Genomic DNA, 16,879 nt, shown 5'->3' with positions numbered 1-16,879 from the left:
CGCGTCTTGGTGTACAGTGGGCCAATATATTCCTATTCGGAGCACTTTACCCGTTAAAGCTCTGGCTCCCTCGTGTGCGCCCGCCTGACCTGCGTGCGCCTCCGGTAGCGCCTCCATCCCTCTAGCCTGAGCTACGCATTTCAACCACGGTGCCGTGAACCCTTTTCGGTACAGCTACCCGTTTATCAATACATATGAGGGCGCCTTTATTCGTATCTTCCTGGCTTCACTGTGGTCGTCTGGTAACACCCCCCTTTGCAAATACTCCATAAATGGTGTCATCCATGTGGGCCCGGTAGTTGTCAAGGTATTCACCTGCTGCTCATCCGTACTTCTTTCCCTGAGCACTTCTACCAAAACCTTCTTCGATAGATGGTCGAAACATGTGGATGCCAACTTGCTTAAAGCGTCTGCCCTTTTATTCTCGCTCCGGGGTATTTGCTTGATCGTGAACTGTCCGAAGGACTGGATCAGTTGTCTCACCATTCTCACATACCTCTCCATTCTCTTATCTCTTGCCTCAAAACTTCCGTTAATTTGGTTCGCGGCTAATCTCGAATCTGTCAGGGCTGTCACAGCCTTCGCCCCCATTTGCTTGGCTAAGCGCAACCCTGCGAGCAAGGCTTCGTACTCCGCCTCGTTATTCGAGGTGTGGAAGTCGAACCGAAGAGCGTAGGTCACTTCCTCTCCCTTTGGGCTGGTCAAGATTAAGCCTGCACCCGAGCCTTCCCTGCTGGACGCCCCATCGGTGTATAGCGTCCACGAATGGTCGTTGCTGGGACCTCCTCTACCGCCCAGATTCTTTCCTTGGCTAAGTTTCCTTCGTCTGGAATTTCGAGCAAGAAATCAGCCAGTGCTTGTCCCTTAATGCTTGTCCTTGGACGATAGCTTATATCATGCTCCCCCAGCTCGATCGCCCACTTTGCTAGCCGGCCCGATGTTTCTGGCTTAAGCAATATCTGTTTGATCGGGCAATTTGTTAGCACCTCTATTTGGTGCGCCTGGAAGTAGCGCCTCAAACGTCGCGCCGCGTAAATGAGTGCCAGGACCAGCTTTTCCAGGGTGGGGTAATTGAGTTCAGGACCCTGTAATGCCCTACTCACGAAATATACCGGCTTATGCTCTCCTTCCCTTTCTACGGTTAACACCGAGGATATCGCCTCATTTGAGGTCGAGAGGTACATTTGCAGTGTTTCACCCGGGACGGGACTGGCCAGTGTAGGTAGCTTGTGTAGTGCTTCTTTAATCTTCTGGAGCGCTTCTTCCGCCGCGGCTGTCCATTGAAAGTTGTTATTTTCAATACAACCTTTTAGTGTATGGAATAGTGGCATGGCCTTGTCAGCGGATTTCGAGATGAATCTACTCAGAGCCGTGAGCTTCCCATTCAAACCCTGTGCGTCCCTGAGAGTGTCTGGGGGTGGTGTCTCCATAAACTCGTCCACTTTAATTGGGCTAGGCTGGATGCCCTGCTTGGTAACATAGTATCCCAAGAACTGTCCTTCTTCTACCCCGAACGTGCACTTAGCCGGATTCAATTTCATTTTGACCCTTTCTAGTGTACGAAAAGTCTCCTCGATGTCCTGCAACATTTTGTTTTCATGGGAGCTCTTAATCACCATATCGTCGACATACACCTCGATATTCCTCCCAATTTGCTCAACGAAGATCGAGTCGACCAGGCGCTGGTATGTGGCTCCCGCGTTCTTCAAACCGAAAGGCATCTTGGTGTAACAAAAGGTGCCATGATCCGTGTAGAAAGCCGTTTTCTCTTCGTCCTGCTCGCTCATCAGAATCTGATGATATCCCTTATATGCATCCAGGAAACACTTCAGCTTGAACCCTTGTAGCGATTCAACTTTCTGGTCGATCTCCGGGAGGGGATAGTAGTCCTTGGGACACGCTTTGTTCAAGTCTGAGAAGTCAATACACATACGCCATGACCCGTCCTGCTTGCGCACCATAACCGGATTAGCGATCCAAGTTGGGAAAACTGCTTCCCTTACTATTCCAGCCTCCGCCAGCTTAGCCACCTCTGCATTAATTGCCCTGTTGCGGTCCCCTCCTTGGACCCTTTTCTTCTGCTTCACTTCCTTTGTCCCTGGCTTGATCGCCAGTTTATGCTCAATGACCTTCCTATCTACCCCCACCATGTCTGTGGGAGTCCATGCAAATATGTGTTTGTACCGTTTGAGTAGGTCGACTACTGCCTCCCTCACGTGACCTGGGAGGTTATGACCAATGCTGATCGGCTGATCAGGGTATTCTTCATTGATTACTTCCTTTCCTTTCGCCGGATCTCGTCGTGGCTTCTTTGTTTCTTTAGTCATCTCTGCTGGCTTCATTACCGTGAAGCACTGCAATTCTCTGGGAGGGGTGGCGAGTACTGTGGCTGGACCTGCCGGAGTGTCGAATTTCAAGATTCCATGCATAGTCGACGGGACCGCTCCTAGCTTTAGGAGGGCCGTTCTACCCAAGATGATGTTGTGCTCTGCCGAATCTCGGATGACCACGAAGTCGATCAGGACCGTCTTTTTTCGTTGCTTATCATGGCTGGTGATTGTCAGGGGGAGGTGAATCGTGCCCAGCGGCCACAGGCTGTGGCCGGTGAATCCGACCAGCCGCCCCGCCGTGAGTCTTAGGTTGTCTTTCCATCGATCTGGGAGAAGCCGAAAACAGTGTTCATAGATTATGTCTGCCGAACTCCCTGTGTCGACATACACTCTGTGTATGGTCACATCTTTGATGGAGGCCTGGATTACCAATGGGTTATCACCTCTCCATCCCTCAGGACGAGGGTCTTGCGCAGAAAACGTGAGCGTCCGCGCCGGGGGCCCGGGGGTCCAATGGTTCGGCGACTGTGCTTCCCTACTTCTTTTGTTACGTATCATGAATATTTCCTTGGGTTGAACTCCTTCTCGAGGTGCGTTCTTGGCGTTTTCGGCGTCAAACTTGGCGCGCAAGCTTCGTGCTATTTCCACCAAGTCTCCTTTGAGCTGCTTTTCCTCCGTTTCTTTCTTGAGTACCGAACAATTGGTCGTATCGTGTGTCTTGCTTTTGTGGTACTCGCAATACCGGCTCTTGGGTGACTTGGCTGGCTGTTGTTTCTCTGATACCGCATACACCTCTTGTCGACGACTCCGTCTGTCGTCTCTATCGAATGGTCGAAACCTCGCCTGAGGCCTCCTTGCCTGGCCAAAGTACCTACTTCCTCCTCGAAAGTCCGTGTGACTTGGGTTATGGCGTTTGGTTGTCATGGCATTTAGGTATGCCTGTTTCGCTGCCTCGCCTTCTTCCTGCCTGAGATATCGTTCTACCCTCTCCTTTAACTCGGCCCTTGTTTGGGGTTTCTTACCCATAAGCTTTTGTGACAAGGGACCTGGTAAAAGGCCCCATGTGAAAGCGCCAGCTATGAGCCCCTCGTCGTGTCCCGACACATCTAAGGTGGCGTTTATGAACCTGGTGAAATATTCTCGCACGGTTTTCACCCTCCTTTTGCTTACAGCCTATTATGGAATGAGAATCTCCTTTGTACTTTCGTAGCTGCATGAAGTTGGTGAGGAATAAGTATTTAAGTTGAGCGAAATTGGAGATGCTGCTTGGACGTAACGTCTTGAACCATGTGCCTGCATTGCCATCGAGAGTCGTCGGGAAATATGTGCAGCAGAACCTCTCATCAAGCTTCAGAGACGTCATTGTCCACTCATACGTGTCGATGTGGTTGTCTGGGTCGGTAGTGACATTATAGGTTTTGAGCGTTGGTAGTTTAGCCGTGTTCGGTATTTCGTAGTCTAGCAACTCTTTGACAAACGGGGATGTAACGCTGCGAGAAAGGCAGTCTTGGGTTGGGACGATTGATGTGCCTTGTGACTGGTGTTGGAGGCTTAAACCGCATGACAACGATGCATGATAGCCTGGACTTGGTCCGTAAAAGGAGTGTTGTTGGAATGGCAACTGGAGAGGATAGCCGGAGGAGAAGGGGTGTATTGGTGTTAAGGGGCTGATCGTCGAGGCCTGCTGGAGGTTATGGTTGGAGGCAATGGTCGGTCCGGCCCGCGTGCCTGCCTTCGAGTAGATAGGTGGCGTATGAGCCACCATAGTCTGCGCAAATGGGGGTAGGGAAAGCATTGGGCCTAATCCACCCGTCACTTGGTTGAACGGTGTCATCGTAAACGGCGGTTGACTGTTGAAAACTTGGCTTGGTGGTAGCATCGCTGGGTGGACCGGCGGTGGTTACTGCGTTGGTGGTACAAAGAATGGCGGCATCTGAAGGGATGTGGTTAAGAGTGGCCCCGCCGGAGTTGTTCTCGGTTGGTGAGTTGCCGGTGACGAGGCGGTGTTGGTGACTATCGTAGAGCTTCCTTCACCTAGGGTTGCTCTGTTGGCCGCCGTGGACGGCGGTGTTTCGTCCAACGTTGCCATGGAGCGTATGGGACTAGCCTGAGAGTCGTCGCGTCCATCGTTGCCGTCGGACGCCATTGATTCTTCAGCCTTTTGCTTTTAGTTTGTGTTCTTCGTCTCACTAACGGATGGCGCCAAATGATGTGACCTGGTCTGCAGCCGGATTAACACCCCTGGATCAGGTTACTTGTTATCCCTGCAAGATCACAAGAAAGAGAAGCCGTCAGCCGCTTTCCGGGAGGGTGCTCCCGGAAGAACGCTCCGACGGTCAAGTTAGGAGATATCTAGGGTTTTTGGTGTCTTCTTTAGGAGAGAAGAGCTTACCTCGTGACTCCGAGGGTGCATCCTTTTATACCTAGCGCTCCTGCCCAGTCCGTACTGGACAGGATCGCTTTTTGGGGAGACAAGATCAGAGGCGCTGATTGGAGAGTCGTGCATCCTCAACCGTCAGGGCGCTCTTATTGGCTCTGGCGGTAATGGTCTGATCCACTATTTGTCCCCTGATTGTCTCTTTTGTCTTGGAGCTGGGAGCCTTCTTTAGCGGGCGCGAGCCCTTCGCCTGGGCATCCTGTCCCCAGAGGCGTTGGCGGGCGCTGAGCCTGCTGGGCTTAGCCCGACTGGAACGCTCAACGTTTTGGCTAGGCGCGATTCTGTCGTGCCGTCTTAGGTACGTTATCAATATATATATATATATATATATATATATATATATATATGTATATATATATATATATATATATATATATATATATATATATATATATATATATATATATATATATATATATATATATATATCGATGATCCCTTTAGCTTCCAAGGACCTCCAAATCGCCTCATAAGACACCCCTTGTATATCTCTCGATCATATGCCTTATCAATGTAGTTAGATACTATGTAGAGATCCATATTTCTATATATATATATATATATATATATATATATATATATATATATATATATATATATATATATATATATATATATATATATATATATATGGAAAAGTTCAATAGAGAACCATAATTATTGGTTATTCAAGGAACCAAATCTTTTTTTCAATTTCTAGAGCTTATTCTTTATCGAAAAAAAAAATCTAAAAATATCTAAATTCATATGTTAACATTGTGAATGTGAAAAATATTTTTCGGATTCACCGTGTGAATCCGGATTCACATTGTGAATTTGACGTAAAAAAAAATTTCGAATTTGATATCATTGGAAAAAGGATAAAAAGTTATGAAGTTCTGTATTTTTAGTTTTTTTTTGATAAAAAATAAGTTGTAAAAGTTGAAAAAAAGATTGGTCCTTGGTTCCTTGGTTAATTATGGTTCTCTATTGAACCTCACCCTATATATATATATATATATATATATATATATATATATATATATATATATATATATATATATATATATATATATATATATATATATAAGGTTTTAAAAGAGTTGGATCGTCGCAATCGTCAACCTCTCACATATGAAACCAAATTGGTTTTCTAAAAGGGTATTGCTAATAAGACACCCATTGGACACTCCATTGACCACTTTTTTAAAAGTCAACTTATAATTAACTACTTATAATCAGCTTTTTCGGAAAACAATGCAATTTTAACCAATAGAAATATTTCAATATTAAATTAGGGTGTCTATATGGTAAAATGGGGTGTCTTTTTAGCCAAACCTTCTAAAACCGTCATAACACTACGTAACCTAGCATCTAGTATTGTCTTTCCCGTAATTTCATGGTATTACTAAGCAGCTTAACATATCTATAGTTCCCATAGCTTCGTGTGTGATTTTTGTTTTTCATCAATTGGGATCACAAGACTTGATCTTCGTTAGGGGTGTAAACGGGTCCACTCGACCCGAACAGACCCGAAGATCCAAAAATCAAATTGATATTTTAGTGGAATCGGGAACCATATCGATATAAAACCATTTTGGACTATTTAGAACCAGATTTAGGGTTGGAAATAAGTTGGAATCAGATTTGAAACCAAAATTGGGCTTGAAATCAGAATTGGGATTTGGAACCAGATTTTACTAAATGGAAAATGTTTAAAACTACCAATGTTAGCAGGGTTTTACCTCTAGACCAAACAAAATTCACCATTTTTAAATCAATGAGAAATTTGAAGGATATGATATTATCCACCCACCATTAGACTGAGGGTGCACATGTAACGCCCGCAGATTCGGGCTAGTCAATTTAAGGACAATGAGCGTCAAAAATGATTTTTTGACGGAAGATTATTTAGAAAGAGTTATCTTAACTAAGTTGTAGTATATGTTACAAGGATTCCGTACATATAAAGAACGCTGAAATCCGAGTTATAACGAAGAAGTTATGACCCGTCGAAGTTTCGCGACAGAACCGGCACGACACAGCGCGACGTAAACTTTTGAATTTACGATAGAGCGATATTTGGCCTTATCGATCTAAACAAAAGTCTTAGAATACGTTAAACCGAGAGCGTGCATAAAAAGAACGCCCAAATCTGACAACGTATGAGGAAGTTATGATTTTTCGAAGTTTCGGCTTAGTAATATGCAGCCCGAAATTCGAATAAAAGATCGAGTGGTTTTTAGCCGAAACAACCTAAACGAGAATCGAATATCTCGTTAATAGTAGTACAACGGTAAAAAGACAGATGAAAACTGACGTCGGATGAAGAAGTTATGATTTTTTAACGGACTTTTCCTGTCCCGGCTCGTTAAAAATATAATATTAATATAATATTAAAAATAAATTCAAAGTTAGCCGACGGAGTCTAAATGAAAGATGTAGAGCATAATCTCACCTATGCGTGGATATAAAGAATGTCAAAAACGGAGCTCGTATGCGAAAGATATGAATTTTTGAAGTTCGGAGCACAAACTTCGAGAATTTGACTGCATTCACGACGTGAACACGGTGTTCACGACGTGAACTCAGTAAACGACGTGTTTCGAGCCTAGAAGACACATGGCAAGCCTAGGGGATGACCAGTATCAAAGTCACGACGTGAACATGCCTGGTTCACGACGTGAATGTCGAATTTTCACCCTATAAATAGAATTCGAGGGTATCCGGGAATGGTTGCTAATTCACACTCTCTTTCACTCTATATTCCCTCTCTAGCCATCTTAAAACACCCCGAAGCCTCGGGAACGCTCCTAGCACCCGAAGAAATCCTGAAGTTCCCGAGAAAAAGAGTTTTTCGAGCCGAAACTCTGCCCGCGTGAAGCCCGGTTTTTCAGAAAACGTCCCGGTTTCATCGAAGAATATTGTTTTAAGGGACGAAGTGTTGTCCAATTGTCGTCTTAACAAGTAAGTGCATATTATTTTCATCTTACACATAGATATGAAGTATTTTATATTAATTACGTGCTATGTGTGCATATTATCTGTATACTTGTTATCTATGTTAGATGAACACTATTATACATGTTTTAAATGATTTAAACTGTATATGTATTTTATATCTACAAATATGTTGGGGTAAACATGGGTAGATGAATTAGATGATGTGCGATGAAATAAAAATTGATGAGAGGTATCGATGTTTAAGATGATTTAGTCATCTAGCAGAGTATAGACAACGACCACAGACTATTCTAGATAGTCTAGTGGAACGTTAGCAGACTCGTAACCTGTAGGTATTTTTGAACTAAGTGTTCATTAGGTATTTTTGAACTAAGTGTTCATTAGGTGTTTTTAAACTATGTGTTTATCCGATAAGTATCATGTACAAAGTTCTTCTTTTTGACACTATTACGTGTCAGGGTACGGGAGCGTACGGGAGTACTTTATTAGTATTTTCCCTATACTTTTTATTTTGAAGAGCTTTGGAGTCTTCGTGTAACTCCCGGATTTCCAGGTATACTATTTTAATTATTTATTTTTGTGAATCATTGACCTACTCGACGAGTTGGTGCTATAACTCGTCGAGTAGAAGCGGGGTGGCCACGTAAGTTTAATGAACTACTCGACGAGTCCAAGAGTAGACTCGCCGAGTAGGCGCTGTGGGTGGAAACCCTAAATCCTCGGGCCTGTGCCCTATTTAAGGAACCTTATGGCCCTCATTTGCGGCTACCAGTCCAGAGAGAGAAACCCTAGTGAGCTTGAGTGTGTGGTGTGAAGAAAAGGGCTATTTTAATCCTTGTTGGTGTGATTTTTGCAAAGAAGAAGGAGATTCCAGCAAAAGAAGGTCAAGGGGGTTGCTATTCTGTGATTTCAAGCAAGGAAACTCCATCTTTGAGATATTAAATCGAACCCTTTTCTGTTTTGGTGAAGAACCCTTGAATCTAGGGTTTTCTCTATCCTTTATTGGCTTGGATATGATGCTTATGATGTCCCTTTGAGTGTTAAACTCTGGATCTGGACCTTGAGAGGTCCAGAGAGCCCCAACCTCCCTGCTTTATGCTACTTCCTTAGATATATGAGCCTAGGTTGCCATTTTAGAGGCTAATTCACCAAAAGAAGCATATTGAATGTTGCATGAGTGTAAAGGTCGGACCTTTATGTGATTATTGAGTATGGTAAGGTCAGATCTATAGGTTAGAGAAACAGATCTGACCTCAGAAGGTCATTTGAGTGTTGCCATGGAAGGAACTCGCCGAGTCCATAAGGGGACTCGACGAGTCGAGTCGGGTTGCCCCGCGATTCATGACTGGTGGTAACCCGTCGAGTGAAAGGTTAACTCGACGAGTCGAGTGAGGATCTATGAGGATTCGGAAGACATCTGGACTCGCCGAGTCACACAAGTGTACTCGACGAGTCTGGTCAAAGTTTGACCATTGACTTGAGTTGACTTTAGTTGACCTTAGGGTTTTGGTCAAGCTAGTTCTAGGGAAAGATTTGGGAGGGGTAGAATGGTCTTCTACCCACTCCTTAGAAATGAGAACAAGAGAAAGTATTGATTAGAGATGTTATTATTTTGATAGGAGAAGGCTAGGTCGGGTTATCGAGCACGAGAGGTTATCCGACATCGTACGAGGTGAGTCTTCTCACTATACTTTACCTAGAGTGGTAATATGTGTGACCGGAAGGTCTTATGTGAGGAGTATGTGATGTATGCTGTTATTTAATATGTATGTGCTATGTTATGTTATGATTAATATGTTATGGACTGGAAGGTCATTATGATATGGACCGGAAGGTCATTATGATATGGACCGGAAGGTCATTATGGGTAGGACCGGAAGGTCTAGATTGTGGGACGGAAGTCCCCTGAGACACATGGACCGGAAGGTCTTGTAGAGCTATAGCCTTGAGTGGCGTATGTGCGTATGTGGTATTTTGGGTAACTCACTAAGCATTTATGCTTACAGTGTTTGTGTGATGTGTTTCAGGTACTAGTGAGGATAGCGGGAAGGCGCCGACATGATCTGTACACACTGATGGGATTTATGTATTAAAGATCTTGGGATTTGCTTTATTATGATGACATGTGATACAATGGATTCTTATGATATCTTATGAATGAAATTATGTTTTAAAAATGAAAAATTGTTTTGAAAATTTACGTTGTTACAACTTGGTATCAGAGCCTTGGTTTGAGGGATTCAGATGCACCTCCGGGTGTATCTGAACTGAAACTGAGGATTTGATAAAGTTTTTCACAAAAGAAACAATTTTTCTAAAAAGTAAAAGAATTTGAAAAAAAAAACAGAAAGAAGTAGTGTGTACGATCAGTCAGCGCTCGAACGGTGATTTCCTAAAATACCCTTACATTATGTGTTATGAGATATGATATGATATGTTATGTATGCTAGGGAAGGGTACGTATTCATGTTAGGACTAGAGTGACCTTATTTGTGATGCCTTAGCCTAGGAGATTACTGCTGCTATGAGATGCTTGAGAGTGAGTAGGTAGCAGTGAGGAGCTTACGAGGGGCCTACCGAAGGGTAGCCTGTGCTTAGCGAGAAGTAAAGTACTTGTGATCTAGGATCCTAGGAGGAGGACTTGGGGTGAATACTGATGCGGTGTGGACGGTAGTATAGGGCCCGTACTACTGAAAACACCGGATCAGTGCGCATTCCAAGTAAGAATCCTTAGGGTACTAAGGAACAAGTAGGGATGGGTATCGAGTGCCTGCATACTCGAGCGAGTCTCTGATATTTTTATGTTGTATTTCAGAGACATCATGGTTGGGACACGCCACAGAGTAGAGGCCAGCGGCGTGAGTGACGAGGAGCTTCGTCAGATGATCCACGATGAGGTGGCTGAGGCTATCCACGCAGAGATACCAGAGATGTTTGGGTCTATCAAGACCACCCTCATTGAGACGTTTGACGAGAGATACACAGCGGTTACTGAGGCTGCAGCCGCTGCAGCTACTGCAGCTGTTGCTGCTGCTAGACCTCAGGGGGGTGACTCGTTGCTGTTCCGGGAGTTCAGCAACACGAAGCCACCAGAGTTTGATGGGACACAAGATATGATTGCTGCGATGAGATGGATTTCTGACATTGAGGGATGCTTCTACACCTGCTCGTGTCCGGAGCATCTGAGAGTACGGTTCGCACTGAACCAGCTTCGCTTGGGGGCGAAGGATTGGTGGAAGTTTGTGTCGGCGGATTTCACCCCTGCTGAGCTTACTGCGGTGACCTGGGAGAGGTTCACCACTATGTTTCGTGATGAGTAAGTTCCCCCGGTGGAAAGGGAACGGATGGCCCAGAAGTTCTTGTCCCTCAAGCAGGGTACTGATTCTGTTACTGTGATCACCAAGAAGTTTCATGAGAGGGCGATGTTTTGCCCTGAGCATGTGTCTACCGAGCAGGCACGCATGAGCCGGTATCTGAGCATACTGAGGAGAGACATTCACGAGTTTGTGGCGAACTCGACGTACCGGACGTTTGCCGAGCTTCAGGAAAATGCCCGGAAGAGGGAGATTGAGCTAGAGACTCAGGCCAGGGAGGAGGCAGAGTCTCAGAGGAGTGACAGGCGACCGGTACAGGTACAGCCGGCAGCCAAGCGGGCTAAGCCTGCTGATACGAGATCTGGAGGCCAGAAGGGCCGCACTTATGGGAAGTGCGGCAAGGGACATGATGGAGTGTGTCGGGCGGGTGCTTGATACAAATGTGGAAAGGAGGGGCATAGAGCCAAGGACTGCCCCAAGGGATTTATGGTTTGCTTTAATTGCAACCAGACGGGTCACCGGAGGGCCGAGTGCCCACAACTATCACAAGGATCAGCGTAGGGATCTGCCCCTGCTACTGCACGAGCTACCGAGGGTCGGCCAGTGAAGGCCGAGGCACCGAAGGCTCGCGGGAGAGCCTTCCAGCTGACAGCGGAGGAGGTCCGCCCAGCGCCCAATGTCGTGGCTAGTATGTATTCATTCTTTTGTTTATGTTGAGTTGAGATATTGTGCTTATATTATGATATGCGTAGGTACTTTTCTTGTGAGTTCTGTACCTGCTTTGGTGTTATTTGACTCGGGTGCGAGTCGATCATTTGTATCGTTAGCATTAGGCAGCACATCAGTATTCGACGAGAGGCGTTGAGTCGACCTCTACGAGTTTCCATAGCTGACGAGCGAGCGGTGTATGCTTCTGACGTGATTCGAGGATGTGTACTCGAGATCTTCGGTGTTGAGTTCCCGATAGATCTGGTCCCGATTGCGATGGGGGACGCTTGCATTATAGTGGGTATGGATTGGTTGAGCCGATTTGGGGAGGTTATAGACTGCGAGCGGCAGACAGTGACGATACGAGACCCTAGTGGGAGAGTGCTGACTGTATATGGCGAGGGTACCCGATGTGGGTCCGCATTTTGTTCGGATGCCAGAGCAAGACAGAGTTTACAGCAGGGCTGCAGCGGGTTTGTAGCTTATGTGATGGATACACGGGTGGCAGCGGAGAGATCGAGTTCGATTGATGATGTTCCGATAGTGCGTGAGTTCCCGGATGTTTTTCCCGAGGAGTTGCCGGGTGTGCCTCCCGAGAGGCAGGTGGAGTTCCGTATCGATTTGGTTCCGGGGGCAGCGCCTATCGCCAAGGCGCCTTATCGCCTTGCGCCGCCAGAGATGCAGGAGTTATCCTCGCAGCTTCAGGAGCTGCTGGGGAAGGGGTTTATTTGACCGAGTAGCTCGCTGTGGGGAGCGCCGATCCTTTTTGTCAAGAAAAAGGATGGTTCACACCGGATGTGCATTGATTACCGGGAGCTGAACAAGTTAACGGTCAAGAACCGTTACCCCTTACCAATGATCGATGAACTGTTCGATCAGTTACATGGAGCGTCTTGGTTCTCCAAGATAGATTTGAGGTCTGGATATCACCAGATGAGAGTGCGAGATGAGGATATCCAGAAGACGGCGTTCAGGACTCGTTATGGGCATTACGAGTTCGTGGTGATGCCTTTTGGGCTCACCAATGCACCGACAGCGTTCATGGATCTCATGAACAGGGTGTGCAGGCCGATGTTGGATCGATCGGTGATCGTATTCATCGACGATATTCTGGTGTATTCGAGATCCCGAGAGCAGCATGAGGAGCAGTTGAGGGAGATCCTCAGGGTTTTGAGATCGGAGAGGCTTTACGCCAAATTCTCCAAGTGTGAATTCTGGTTACGAGAGGTCCAGTTCTTGGGGCATCTCATTTATCAGAATGGGATATTGGTCGATCCGGCCAAGATTGAGGCGGTGATGAGTTGGGAGGTGCCGAGATCCCCCACCGAGATCAGGAGTTTTTTGGGGTTGGCCGGCTACTATCGGAGATTTATCAAGGATTTCTCCAAGATTGCCGTGCCACTCACTAGGTTGACCCGGAAGGGCGTTGCTTTTACGTGGGGTCCAGAGCAGCAGACCTCGTTTGAGACTCTTCGCCAGAAGTTGTGCAAAGCCCCGGTGTTAGCCCTTCCAGAGGGAATGGAGGATTTCGTGGTGTATTGTGACGCAACGATATCGGGGTTGGGTGCGGTGCTTATGCAGAGAGGACACGTGATAGCATATGCATCGAGGCAGCTGAAGCCTCACGAGGTGAGGTATCCCACCCACGATTTGGAGTTAGGGGTCGTGGCCCTCAAGATATGGCGTCACTATTTGTATGGGGTTCGGTGTATCATATACACGGACCACAAGAGTTTGAAGTACTTGATGGATCAGCCCAACCTGAACATGCGCTAGAGGAGATGGTTGGATGTGGTAAAGGATTATGACTGCGAGATCCTGTACCACCCGGGAAAGGCTAACGTTGTAGCCGAAGCCCTGAGCCGTAGGGCGGAGAGTGCTCCGATACGAGATATTTGTATGAGGATGACGGTGATGACTCCGGTGTTGGATGCCATCCGAGAGGCCCAGGCAGAGGCTGTGAGACCGGAGAACCGCAAGAGAGAGCGGGTGATTGGACAGGTATCTGATTTTGTTACCGATAGCCGAGGGCTTATGACTTTTCAGGGTCGGATATGGGTGCCATTTACGGGCGGGGCACGTACCATCCTGATGGAGGAGGCGCACAGATTGAGGTTCTCAATCCATCCCGGGGCCACTAAGATGTATTTGGACCTGAAGAGAGAGTATTGGTGGCCCTGTATGAAGAGGGATGTGGCGTGGTTTGTTGAGAGGTGCTTGACCTGTCGTATGGCTAAGGCCGAGCACCAACGTCCGCATGGCAAGTTGCAGCCACTCGAGGTTCCCCAGTGGAAGTGGGAACATATTTCCATGGATTTTATCACCAAATTGCCAAGGACCGCGAGGGGTGTCGATGCAATTTGGGTGATCGTTGACCGGCTGACGAAGAACGTCCACTTCCTTGCTATTAGTGAGAGCTCTTCCGCAGAGAGGCTGGCAGAGATGTATGTGAGAGAGGTGGTATCGCGACATGGAGTACCGATATCGATTGTGTCAGATCGAGATGTACGTTTCACTTCCAGATTCTGGAAGAAATTCCATGAGGAGTTGGGTACGAGGTTGCATTTTAGCACCGCTTACCACCCACAGACTGACGGACAGAGTGAACGGATGATTCAGATGCTCGAGGACATGCTTTGAGCATGTGTGTTGGACTTCGGAGGGAGTTGGGACACGTACTTACCATTGGCTGAGTTTTCCTATAACAACAGCCACCATTCGAGTATTGGTATGCCTCCCTTCGAGTTGTTGTATGGGAGGAGGTGTCGGACTCCCATCTGCTGGGGAGAGGTAGGACAACGAGTGATGGTTAGCACTGAGATAGTGCTTCATACGACTGAGCAGATACAGCAGGTCAGACAAAGGTTGCTGACAGCTCAGAGTCGCCAGAAAAGTTATGCGGATAAGCGACGCTCCGAGCTCGAGTTTCAGGTTGGTGACTTCGTACTCCTGAAGGTGTCTCCGTGGAAAGGAGTGATCCGATTCAGGAAGAGGGGCAAGTTGGGGCCCCGGTACATTGGTCCTTTTAGGGTGACCGCGAGGGTGGGCAGTGTAGCATATCGTTTAGAGCTACCTGCGGAGTTTAGCCAGATACATGATACCTTCCACGTGTCTCAGTTGAGGAAGTGTATAGACGACGAGTCGGCGGTAGTACCACTAGAAGATATTCAGGTGGATGCGAGCCTGAATTATGTTGAGAAGCCGATCGCGATCTTGGATCGGAGGATCAAGGTTCTGAGGAACAAGGAGGTGTCCCTGGTTCAGGTCCAGTGGCAACATCGGAAAGGGTCCGAGCTGACTTGGGAGCCGGAGTTGGAGATGCGGGAACAGCATCCAGAGCTGTTTGCAGAACGAGACTTCGAAGGCGAAGTCTGATTCTAGTGGGGGAGAATTGTAACACCCGGATTTCCAGGTATATTATTTTAATTATTTATTTTTGTGAATCATTGACCTACTCGACGAGTTGGTGCTATAACTCGTCGAGTAGAAGCAGGGTGGCCACATAAGTTTAATGAACTACTCGACGAGTCCAAGAGTAGACTCGCCGAGTAGGCACTGTGGGTGGAAACCCTAAATCCTCGGGCATGTGCCCTATTTAAGGAACCTTATGGCCCTCATTTGCGGCTACCTGTCCAGAGAGAGAAACCCTAGTGAGCTTGAGTGTGTGGTGTGAAGAGAAGGGCTATTTTAATCCTTGTTGGTGTGATTTTTGCAAAGAAGAAGGAGATTCCAGCAAAAGAAGGTCAAGGGGGTTGCTATTCTGTGATTTCAAGCAAGGAAACTCCATCTTTGAGGTATTAAATCGAACCCTTTTCTGTTTTGGTGAAGAACCCTTGAATCTAGGGTTTTCTCTATCCTTTATTGGCTTGGATATGATGCTTATGATGTCCCTTTGAGTGTTAAACTCTGGATCTGGACCTTGAGAGGTCCAGAGAGCCCCAACCTCCCTGCTTTATGCTACTTCCTTAGAGATATGAGCCTAGGTTGCCATTTTAGAGGCTAATTCACCAAAAGAAGCATATTGAACGTTACATGAGTGTAAAGGTCGGACCTTTACGTGATTATTGAGTATGGTAAGGTCAGATCTATAGGTTAGAGAAACAGATCTGACCTCAGAAGGTCATTTGAGTGTTGCCATGGAAGGAACTCGCCGAGTCGAGTCGGGTTGCCCCGCGATTCATGACCGGTGGTAACCCGTCGAGTGAAAGTTTAACTCGACGAGTCGAGTGAGGATCTATGAGGATTCGGAAGACATCTGGACTCGCCGAGTCACACAAGTGTACTCGACGAGTCTGGTCAAAGTTTGACCATTGACTTGAGTTGACTTCAGTTGACCTTAGGGTTTTGGTCAAGCTAGTTCTAGGGAAAGATCTGGGAGGGGTAGAATGGTCTTCTACCCACTCCTTAGAAATGAGGACAAGAGAAAGTATTGATTAGAGATGTTATTATGTTGATAGGAGAAGGCTAGGTCGGGTTATCGAGCACGAGAGGTTATCCGACATCGTACGAGGTGAGTCTTCTCACTATACTTTACCTAGAGTGGTAATATGTGTGACCGGAAGGTCTTATGTGAGGAGTATGTGATGTATGCTGTTATTTAATATGTATGTGCTATGTTATGTTATGAGTAGTATGTTATGGACCGGAAGGTCATTATGATATGGACCGGAAGGTCATTATGGGTAGGACCGGATGGTCTACCAGGATTGTGGGACAGAAGTCCCCTGAGACACATGGACCGGAAGGTCTTGTAGAGCTATAGCCTTGAGTGGCGTATGTGCGTATGTGGTATTTTGGGAACTCACTAAGCATTTATGCTTACAGTGTTTGTGTGATGTGTTTCAGGTACTAGTGAGGATCGCGTGAAGGCGCCGGCATGATTTGTACACACTGATGGGATTTATGTATTAAAGATCTTGGGATTTGCTTTATTATGATGACATGTGATACAATGGATTCTTATGATATCTTATGAATGAAATTATGTTTTAAAAATGAAAAATTGTTTTGAAAATTTACGTTGTTACAATTCGTTTCTTTTATGAAGTGATCGGACGAGCTTCATGTGTCAGTGTTTCCTTTCACGAAGTAATTGAGGGAACTTCGTAGACTGCCTAATGAAGTGTTTCGGTAATAGACCACTACTA

The sequence above is a fragment of the Lactuca virosa genome, chromosome 8, assembly GCF_052849685.1.
Source record: "Lactuca virosa cultivar CGN04683 chromosome 8, Lactuca_virosa_CGN04683_v6, whole genome shotgun sequence".
NCBI lineage: Eukaryota > Viridiplantae > Streptophyta > Magnoliopsida > Asterales > Asteraceae > Lactuca > Lactuca virosa.
The sequence above is the reverse complement of the archived record's forward strand: the minus strand, read 5'-3'. Positions refer to the sequence as shown.